Here is a 10,277-nt window from a genome sequence, read left to right as displayed (position 1 = left end):
GTGTCATATTCCATTGTAGAGATTACCATAGTTTATCAAATCTTCTGTTAATAAACATTTAGATTGTTTCTAGTTTTTGATAATTATGAATAAAGCTGCTATGAACTTTCTTAGGACTTATCTTTTGGTGAACATAATGCACTCATTCCTCTTGGGTATGTATCTAGGAGTAAAATTGCTGGGTAATACCATCCTCCAGCCAATAGGACCTCTGGCAGGGAGAGTTTCAGCCCATCTCCACATTCCTGCCCCAGGCTTCTGTCCTCATTGGTCATACTCTACTTCTTCTGACAGGTCAGATGCCTTTAGCTCCCTACCCTCTGTACTGAAGGAATCTCTCTGACAGAACTGGAAGGGCACCAGATCAGGAGCTAAGAGACCTGGATACGAGTGCCAACCTTGCCTATATGTAGCTACCAAGGAAAATCCCTCAATTTCTCTGAGCCTGTTTTCTCATGTATTAAAATGTCTGCGTGGGTTTTAGGAAGACAGATAGTGATACTGGCCCAGAAAATTATACAGATGAGAAAATTTATGAGAATATATTATACAATTGCAATGTATTTTGATTATTAATCTACCTATTTCCTAACAGCATCAGGCCTCCAGGCCTCCAGCCCTCCTGCCCCTCACTGGGTCTACAACCAGTCACTAATCCCAAACTCCAGCCCCTTAAGTCTCAGCCTTAGCTGTATTCCCAAATCTGGCCCATCAATTCCTTCCTTGTTCCTTTCTAAAGACCACTCAAAATATTTATCTGTCTCATCCTAATTCATCTACCCTTGCTAGACCAGATGATATTGTTAACATGGCTGTCATGATTGTCCATAATATTCTCTACTCAGCCCTATCCTCCCTACCATTCTTGAGCCTGAGTGAGGGTCTCCTGAAGACTCCATGATCACTTTTCCCCAGAGCCCAGACAATGTCAATTGCCTGTCCAGCTGGACAGAAGGATGTGCCATTATGATCCTGAGTAGCCTCACGTGGCTCTTAGGCTGCCTGGCGTTGACTCCAAACCCCAGCCAAGTTCTAGATATCAGCTCTAAACATGTATTCATATGATCTGGCTGCTATCCAATCTTGCTCAGTTTCCAGAAACCCACTTGTTGCTGTGATAAATGTCAAGGACTTGCAGAGAGGATAGAAGTGTTTTCAGCCTGGTCATTCACCAAAACCTCAGTGGGCCCCACCCTTCCTGGGACTTTGTAGCCAAGTCTTCTTGGGAAGTGGATTGAAAGGCAAGATCAGGCAGCCAGCAGGTGATATGCCTTTGGACTGAGAAAATGAAGTCACTGCACAAATGGGTATAGGGGAGAGGTTAGACTCTGGAAAATACATAAACATGGGAGGCCACAAAATGTCTCATAAAAAGAGGACTAGGGAAAGGTGACTCAGAAAAACTTCACGGAAACTGTTATGTTGACAGTGAGAAAGAAAGCAAACCTTTTCTGCTCCAGGTCACAGATGTAGGTCTCAGGCCCTAGGACAGAGCCCAACCCAAGCCCTGCCTCATAGACATAGGAACGTGGATGAGAACGGAACAGGGATGGAAAAGGAATCCGGTGGGATTAGATGGAGATAGGATTGGAGATGGAGAAGATGAGGATGAGACTGGATGGAAGGGCTTCAGGGTCTGGTGGGAAGGGAGTGCACAAGGATGGGGAGGTGCTGAGACCGAGCTCTAGAAGAAAGAAGTGAAGGCTAGCTCTTTGTCTTTTTCTCGAACTTTCCAGATCCAGCACCATTTGAGAGAGGAGAAAGTTGATAAGATGTGGCAGCCTTCCCACCCACTTCCTAAGAATTTTTGAGTAAGAGGAGCCAATCTAGCATAATTATTAAGAGTGAGGGCTCTTGACAACACAGCCAGAAATGATAAATAAATATATATATAAAAAAAGAGTGAGGGCTCTTGAGTCAAACTGGGTTTGACCTGAGTCAAACTGGGCCACCAGCTGGGTGACCCTGAGCAAACAAAGGAGCTCTCAGTGCCTCATGTTGCTTCTTCATAAAGGGGGGAATAACATGAGTATCTGCTTCTAGGAGTTTGGGAAGACCCCAATGATATAATTCAATTCAATTCAACAAATGTGTGCTGAGCATCTATTCGATCCCAGGCGAGGTCCTGCTCCCATGAAACTTACCTGTTAGTGGGAGCAAACAGACAAGAAACAAGTAAAAGAAAAAAAGGAAGATAATTCCAGATCATGATAAAGAACTTTGAAAATAATAAAACAATAATCTGATAGTGAGTCACTAAAGGGGACCCTTTAGATAAGATGATTAAGGGAAGGCCCCTGAAGTGACTCTAAGATATTAACAACTAATGCACACAGAGCTTGCTGCGTGCCCAGTGCTATTGTGAATGCTTCATATGTATTAACTCACTTAATCTTTAGAACAACCTATGCAGTAGATATTACCATTCTTCCCATTTTATAGATAAGGAAGCTGAAGCACAAAGAAGGCTTAAATAACTTGCCCAATATTGCCCAGAATGTAAGTTGAGAGGTCTAGATTTGAGCCCAGAAAGTTTTAATCAGAGACCAAGCCCTTAACTACTGCTTTATCTTGCCTCTCAAAAACAGGCTGCAAGTGTGCAGGCAAAGATAATGTATGATAGCCTTTAACTGTGCCTGGCACTTCGTAATATTATTGTTGTTGTCATAGTTATTATTGTTATTAAGAGAAATTGAGGTTCCGGGAGGCAGAGCTCCATATTCTGAGGAGTTTGGAGTGTTTGGGGCTTGAGTGATGCTAAGTGGCGTGTTCTGGCTGTCCTGTGCTGACTGCTCCCTTCCCTTCCCATCTCCCCAGGAAGGGGGAGGAGGAGGCCTGCCTTATCCTCTAGGGACATCAGGCCCCCAGATCATCTGGAAGTCATTCTATCCTGGCCTTTCCTGGAATGCAACAAGGAGAGCTGACCACCTTCCCACCCAGTCTCCAGGAAGTTGTAAAGGGTCTGGGAACTTCTCCAGCTGACTTCTCAGGAATTATCTTCCTCCCTGGAAGGAGACTTCAGATGAACTGTAACATGAAGGCATTCCCTTTTCTGAGAGTGAGAGACTGGCAATAAAGTTCTAGGAGAAACTGCCCAAAATGCACTGGATGCTGGGTCGGGACCTCGGTTCTGTTTCCAGCCCTACTACTAAAATCATTGTGCGACCCTAGGGAAATCACCTGAGTTCTCTGGGCCTCAATTTCCTCACCAGAAAATAAAGGGATTAGGCTAAGACCCCATCCAGACCTAAAATTTTACTGTTCCCCTCTGCACTCATTATCCTAAATGAATGGAAGTCCTATATTAGGAAAACAGCTTCTTTGGCCTCCCATCCAAGGTTCAATTGGCTAGGGGAAGGAAACTAACATTTAAAAATTTGTATGTGTTTTAGATCCTATACCACATTTACATAAATTGCCTCATTTAATCTTCACAATAACTCTTTGGAGAAGGTATTGTTGCTTTCATTTTACAGAGAAGGCACCTGAGGCTCAGAGAGCAAATTGCCCATAAACATCCAAGAAGTAACAAGTAAAATCAGGATTTGAAGCCAGGTCCCATGAAATCTCAGAATCTCTGCTCTTTCCATCCTGGTGCCTCTAATGGTATAGAAAGAGAAGGCAATCAAGAAGCAAACTATAGCATGGCGACTCTAGTTAATAATACTGTATTGCATATTTGAAAGTTGCTAAGAGAGTAGATTTTTAAAGTTCTCATTACAAGAAAAAAATTGTTTAACTATATAAGGTGACAGATATTAATTAGACTTAACTGTGGTGATCTCACGATACTGGATCATTACTTTGCACACCTGAAACTAATATAAATGTTATATGTCAATTATACCTAAATTAAGAAAAGAAACAAACATTTTCATAATCTGTTTCTCATTGTTAATTATTCAAATAGTATTTATTGAGCAACTGCTGTGACAGATCACGTTAGAGCCCACAGGACCCAAAAGGAATGCAAGATGTTGGGTTGGCCAAAAGGCTCATTCCGTTTTTTCCATAAGATGGCTCTAGTAGCACTTAGTTGTCTTTAACTTCATTTGAAACAATTTTGTTAGATTGTATGTGACAGCTGTCATGTCAGCGTGCATTTAAAAAAAATACATCAAAATTGGTGAATTTTTGTGTAGCCATTTTAATATTGAAGATGGAAGGAAAAAAAGCAACATTTTTCAGCATATTATGCTTTATTATTTCAAGAAAGGTAAAAACGCAAAAAAAGATTTGTGTAGTGTATGGAGAAGGTGCTGTGATGGATTGAATGTGTCAAAAGTGGTTTGTGAAGTTCCATGCTGGAGATTTCTCGCTGGACAATGCTCCATGGTCAGGTAGACCAGCTGAAGTTGATAGCGACAAAATGGAGACATTAATTAAGAACAATCAATGTTATACCACACCGGAGATAACCAACATACTCAAAATATCCAAAGCAAGCACTGAAGATCATTTGCACCAGCCTGGTTATGTTAATGATGTTTGGGTTCCACATAAGTTAAGCGAAAAAAACCTTCTTGACTGTATTTCCACACACAATTCTCTACTGAAATGTAATGAAAATGTTCCGTTTTTAAAACAAATTGTGACAGGTGATGAAAAGTGGATACTGTACAATAATGTGGAATGGAAGAGATTGTGGGGCAAGCAAAATGAACCACCACCAACCACACCAAAGGCCAGTCTTTATCCAAAGACGGTGACATTATATACATGGTGGGACTGGAAGGGAATCCTCTATTATGAGCTCCTTCCAGAAAACCAAACAATTAATTGCAACTATCAATTAATTAATTAATTGCAATTATCCAATTCCATTAGGATAACGGCAAGATCACATGTTTCTTTGATCACCAGGCAAAAATTGTTACAGCTTGGCTGGGAAGTTCTGATTCATCCTCTATATTCACAAGACATTGCACCTCTGGATTTCCATTTGTTTCAGTCTTTATAAAATTCTCTTAATGGAAAAAATTTCAATTCCCTGGAAGACTATAAAAGGCACCTGGAACAGTTCTTTGCTCAAAAAGATAAAAAATCTTGGGAAGACGGAATTATGAAGTTGCCTGAAAAATGGCAGAAGGTAGTGGAACAAAAGGGTGAATACGTTGTTCAATAAAGTACTTGGTGAAAATGAAAAATGTTTCTTTTATGTTTACTTAAAAACCGGAGGCACTTTTTGGCCAACCCAATATATCCCAGCCCTCTGGGAGTGGAAAATTAGCCCAGCTCTGGGGAAAAAGTGCAGTAATTCATCACACTTGCAAGCACAGTGCTTGTTCAAGGTCCATCTTTCCTGTTATGCTGTAAGCTTCTAGAGGGTAGGGCCTGGGCCCTTGCTGTTTCACTGTTGTTTCTCCACTGCCTAGCAGAGTGCCGGGCACAGAGCAGATTCTCACGGCCTTTTTGGTGCATAAGTTACATTACACAATAAGTAATTGATTAAATGCCAAGATGAGTGGGAGAGCCGTGAGGGAGTTCAGGCAAGGTCTCTGGAGGAGGGAGCTAAACCTTTAAGGATAAAGGTCAATTGTACAAACTCATCTCTGGGCTGGAGTCCACATTCCACTGGTCCAGACTTGAGCTATATTCCCCTTTCACAATCAGACCTTCCTAAAGATGGCATCTTCATAAGGAAAGAACATCTCTGAATTCCTATTACCTTCGGATCTACTGACATCCAGTGTGATATGGCTACCTCGTCAGTGTCAGTGACCCCAATGAAGGATTGTCACCTTATGACATCACTTTATAAGAAACCAGAGCCTTACCTGGTATGGGTTTAGGAGAGGCTGACACTCTTGGAAGGCACAGACTTTTGGGGATGTGATGCAATGGCCCCCAGATGAGGAGGGGAGGCAGTTACAGCTGTTTTCTGGGGGACAGGAATGCCATTACCTGGAATGGCTGAAGGAGGGGGTCAGCAAACAAAGAAATGGAGTTCCCCTCTGAGTCAGGCCCAGGACTAGTTCCCTAATATGCTTTCTCACTTAATTCTCTCAGCAACCCTATGAGGAAGTCATAATCTGGATGTCCAATGGGAAGGGAGTAGTTCAGTAAACTACACAACCAAATGGAATATGATCTGAAAGACTTAACTGAGGTCCTGTTTAACAGCATGAGGTCTCATTAAATGGTGTATCAGATACGATATCGTGAGAACCACTAGGGGAGTAAATAGGGAGGTTTGACAGGGTTTTTTCGACAGCTATATAATACCAAGGGCTGAGTAAGACTGGGGAGGAAACACTTAAATCCACAATTCTCTAAAGCAAGATTAAAATATAACTTAATTGTTCATAGAAATTAATAGCAGGAATGATCAAAAGCATTCTGTTAAAGGTTTTTAAGGTAAAAACCAGTTTTAAAAGCTAGAAAGATGAGGTAATGTTCTCCTCTGACCTAACTTAAAAGGATCCAGAAAACACAAAGTCCTCTACAGAAATCAAATATGGGAGAATGGAAGCAAAAGAATTATGTAACCAAGGCAGATCCAAGGGATAATGAAATACAGACACCATAATCAGAGGCATAAATGAGTACTAGCTGAATTCTTCTGAAAATGGAAAGGGCCTTGACTCGATTCAAAAACAGAACTCAGTGTCATGGAGTCCACAAAACACGGCTAAGACCAAAAGATGCAGGCATGCAGAACTAAAGGGAGGACTGCCAATGACTGCCCAGCTGTGAGAGGTTACTCCCCTAGTCATCAGATAAAGCACATGATTTACTTAAGAAGACCAAGAGATAGCTCAAGGATGCAAACAGCTCACTTCTCAGAGCCAGTGGTTCCACCCCATAGTCCTGAGACTTCACAAGTGATCATTGGGCCCATGATGTAACAGATCACCCTGCCCAGGCTGCCGGGGGTCTTCTAGGGGTGAGGGTTGAGGTTGTAATTGAGCTTGGGTGGCTCCTTTCCTCTCCCTGCTCCTGGGAACTGGCTGCAGCCAAAGGATTTCTGGGAATGGAGAGTGTCCTCTACCTTGGGAGCCTGTGCCACTGCTTATGCACTTCTGCATTTGAGTCTGAAAGCTACAGTGAGTTTTGACATCCTTATTCATTTTCTTAAATTTCTTAAATGATAATGGTAAAAACTTTTTTCGATCAATAGAGGAATTTATACAGTAAAAAAATGAAAGTCCTCGGGTTCCCCTACACTCAAACACCACAAAACCCCCAAATCCTCTCCTCCAGAGTTAACTACTATTAACAGTTTGGTGTCTATCCTACTAGACAATTTTCCCACACATACTCAAACATATGTATGTATGGGGGGGCATCTGGAGCAATTATTTAATCTCTGTACCTCATTTTTCTCAGCTTTAAAATGGGGGAAATACTAATCCCATGGGGTTGTTGTGAGGGTGAAATGAGTTATCTGGCATTCTCAGAAAAGGGCCTGGTCCATAGTTAGCACTCAGAGGTTAGCTGTTATGATTATTCCTTCATTCTTTTTCACAGCAGCTTAGTATCCTACTGTACAGATGACATTACTGAGAGAGGTTTTACTGTCCCCATCACAGATGCCCAAGAACACACACAAATTAAATGGGTCTACTAAAATTAGTGGGGGGCTGGGCCCAGAACCTAGGATTCTGCCTGTGGCCCAGAGCTGTTCTTATCATACCACAGGGTCCCCCACAAGCCCCCTTAAAGCCAAAGAGGTCTGAAAGGGGCAGCTGGTCTCACTCCTTGTCCCCCAGTGAGATCCAGCTTGGTTGCCCCATCTTATTTGGACCCCAGGCTGTCTCTGACGGGTTTCCACAGTGAATCATGCTGAGCACTCCCAGCTGCTCTGGGGTTAGCTCAGGCTGATTGGCAAGAAGGCAATGGCTCAGAGCTGAGAGTAAGATCAGGCTGCTTATCAGGCTACAGACATTTCCAGAGCTCCCTCTGTGTATGCCAGGCACTGCACCAGCCACTGAGGGATACCTCCATAATGTAGGTGTGAGGCACAGCCATGGCCTCAGGGAGGCCCTGTCCAGCAGGGTCCAATCACTTACTTAGGGCTTCTGGGTACAGGGGCTCCTCTGGGTGGTCACAGGGGCAGAGCAGTGCAGGCAGATAACAGGGAGCTCCTGAGAGCAGTTACCTGGTCCCCACTTCTCCTACCTGCCTGGCCTCCACGTCTACCTCTGGTGCTATCTCCCTTGCCCTGACAGGTTTATGGAAAAGCAGAGGCTACTGAGTCATGGACAGGCTGAGCCTTTCCTGTCACCCTGAGAACTTCTTTGAAGCACCTTTGCAGACTCGAGGCTCAGAGCTAGAAAAGTTTTGGGGATCATCCACTCTGCTCACTTACCAGCTGAAGAGAGGTTTGGTGAGGAAGGGGCAGGGGTACAAGCACTTACTGAGCATAATCACGGTGTTATTCACCATGCTAAGGACTTAAAAATCTCTTTATTCTGCCCCTGTGACAACACTGAGGTAGGTATTATCTTTCCCACTTAAAGAATGAGGAACCTGACGCTTGAAGAATTTGAGTTGCTCAAAGTCATAAGAAAATGGAGTAGCCTAACGTGTACCTACCTCTTTCTTACTATAGGGAGCCCAAGATGTCCAAACACCCCACTGGCCTCTTCCTTAATTGCCTCTTCCAAATGCAGGAGAGCTTTTCCTCTAGTCAGGCCAATGACAAGATGCATATTGGATAGACAGAATACTCTTCCTCAGCCAACCACCTCAGCAATGTCTGTCTTACCCCTGGAAGATTCACTCCCTTTGGAACCCTATTCTGGGAAAGGCAGTATGGGTTTAGGGACCAGTAAACAGAGCAATGGTGTTCCTCAGGTTCTAGTTTTTTTGGGTGTACAGCAAGATGTGGGAATTTTGTATGTGGTAGCAGGGGAAGCCAAGTCCAGGGTGCTCAGGAGAGCTCTGACTAGAGCCTGTCTGTCCCTGTGCTGTACTGAAAGCTCAGCTCTTTTTCCCCAGAACAAGCAGCCCCAGTCTACAAAGGTCACAGCTGAGTCACTTTCTTCACCCTGCCCTAGATTACTAGTTCCTTTTCCTCTGAGCTTTTTCCTCATTCACTCCCTCTAAGGTCATATGTTGTGCTTCATTCTGCTTACTGATAACAGTTTATCCAGAAGTCCCTTAGAATCATCAGTCCTTGATGAGGACTATCAATGTTGGTAGTCCTATCTCATCCCATATAATGGGTAACAAGGGAGATGATTAACTTTCGTGTTCCTTAAAGCACATGGCACAAATATGCAAGCACGAGAGACCTTCAAGATGGTGGAGGAGTAAGACGTGGAGATCACCTTCCTCCCCACAAATAGATCAGAAATACATCTACATGTGGAACAACTCCTACAGAACACTTACTGAATGCTGGCAGAAGACCTCAGACTTCCCAAAAGGCAAGAAACTCTCCACATACCTAGCCGTGTAGCTGACAGGGTCTTGGTGCTCTGACCAGGTGTCAGGCCTGTGCCTCTGAGGTGGGAGAGCTGAGTTCAGGACACTTGTACACCAGAGACCTCCCAGCTCCACGTAATATCAAATGGTAAAAGCTCTCCCAGATATCTCCATCTCAACACTAAGACCCAGCTCTACTCAACGACCAGCAAGCTACAGCGCTAGACACCCTATGCCAAACAACTAGCAAGACAGGAACACAACCCCACCCATTAGCAGAAAGGCTGCCTAAAATCATAAGGTCACAGACACCCCAAAACACACCACAAGACACGGTCCTGCCCACAAGGAGGACAAGATCCAGCCTCATCCAACAGAACACAGGCACCAGTTCCCTCCACCAGGAAGCCTACACAACCCACTGAACCAACCTTAGCCACTGGGGGCAGACACCAAAAACAACCCAAACTACGAACCTGCAGCCTGCGAAAAGGAGACCCCAAACACAGTAAGTTAAGCAAAATGAGAAGACAGAGAAACACACAGCAGATGAAGCAGCAAGGGTAAAAACCCACCAGGCCAAACAAATGAAGAGGAACTCGGCCGGCTACCTGAAAAAGAATTCAGAGTAATGATAGTATAGATGGTCCAAAATCTTGGAAATAGAATGGAGAAATACAAGAAACATTTAATAAGGACCTAGAAGAACTAAAGAGCAAACAAACAATGATGAAAAACACAATAAATGAAATTAAAAATTCTCTAGAAGGACTCAATAGAGAATAACTGAGGCAGAAGAATGGATAAGTGACCTGGAAGATAAAATAGTGCCAATAACTACCACAGAGCAGAATAAAGAAAAAAGAATGAAAAGAACTGAGTACAGTCTCAGAGACCTCTGGGAC

Source organism: Neophocaena asiaeorientalis, unplaced genomic scaffold (genome assembly GCF_003031525.2).
Source record: "Neophocaena asiaeorientalis asiaeorientalis breed wild unplaced genomic scaffold, Neophocaena_asiaeorientalis_V1.1 scaffold713, whole genome shotgun sequence".
NCBI lineage: Eukaryota > Metazoa > Chordata > Mammalia > Artiodactyla > Phocoenidae > Neophocaena > Neophocaena asiaeorientalis.
The sequence above is the reverse complement of the archived record's forward strand: the minus strand, read 5'-3'. Positions refer to the sequence as shown.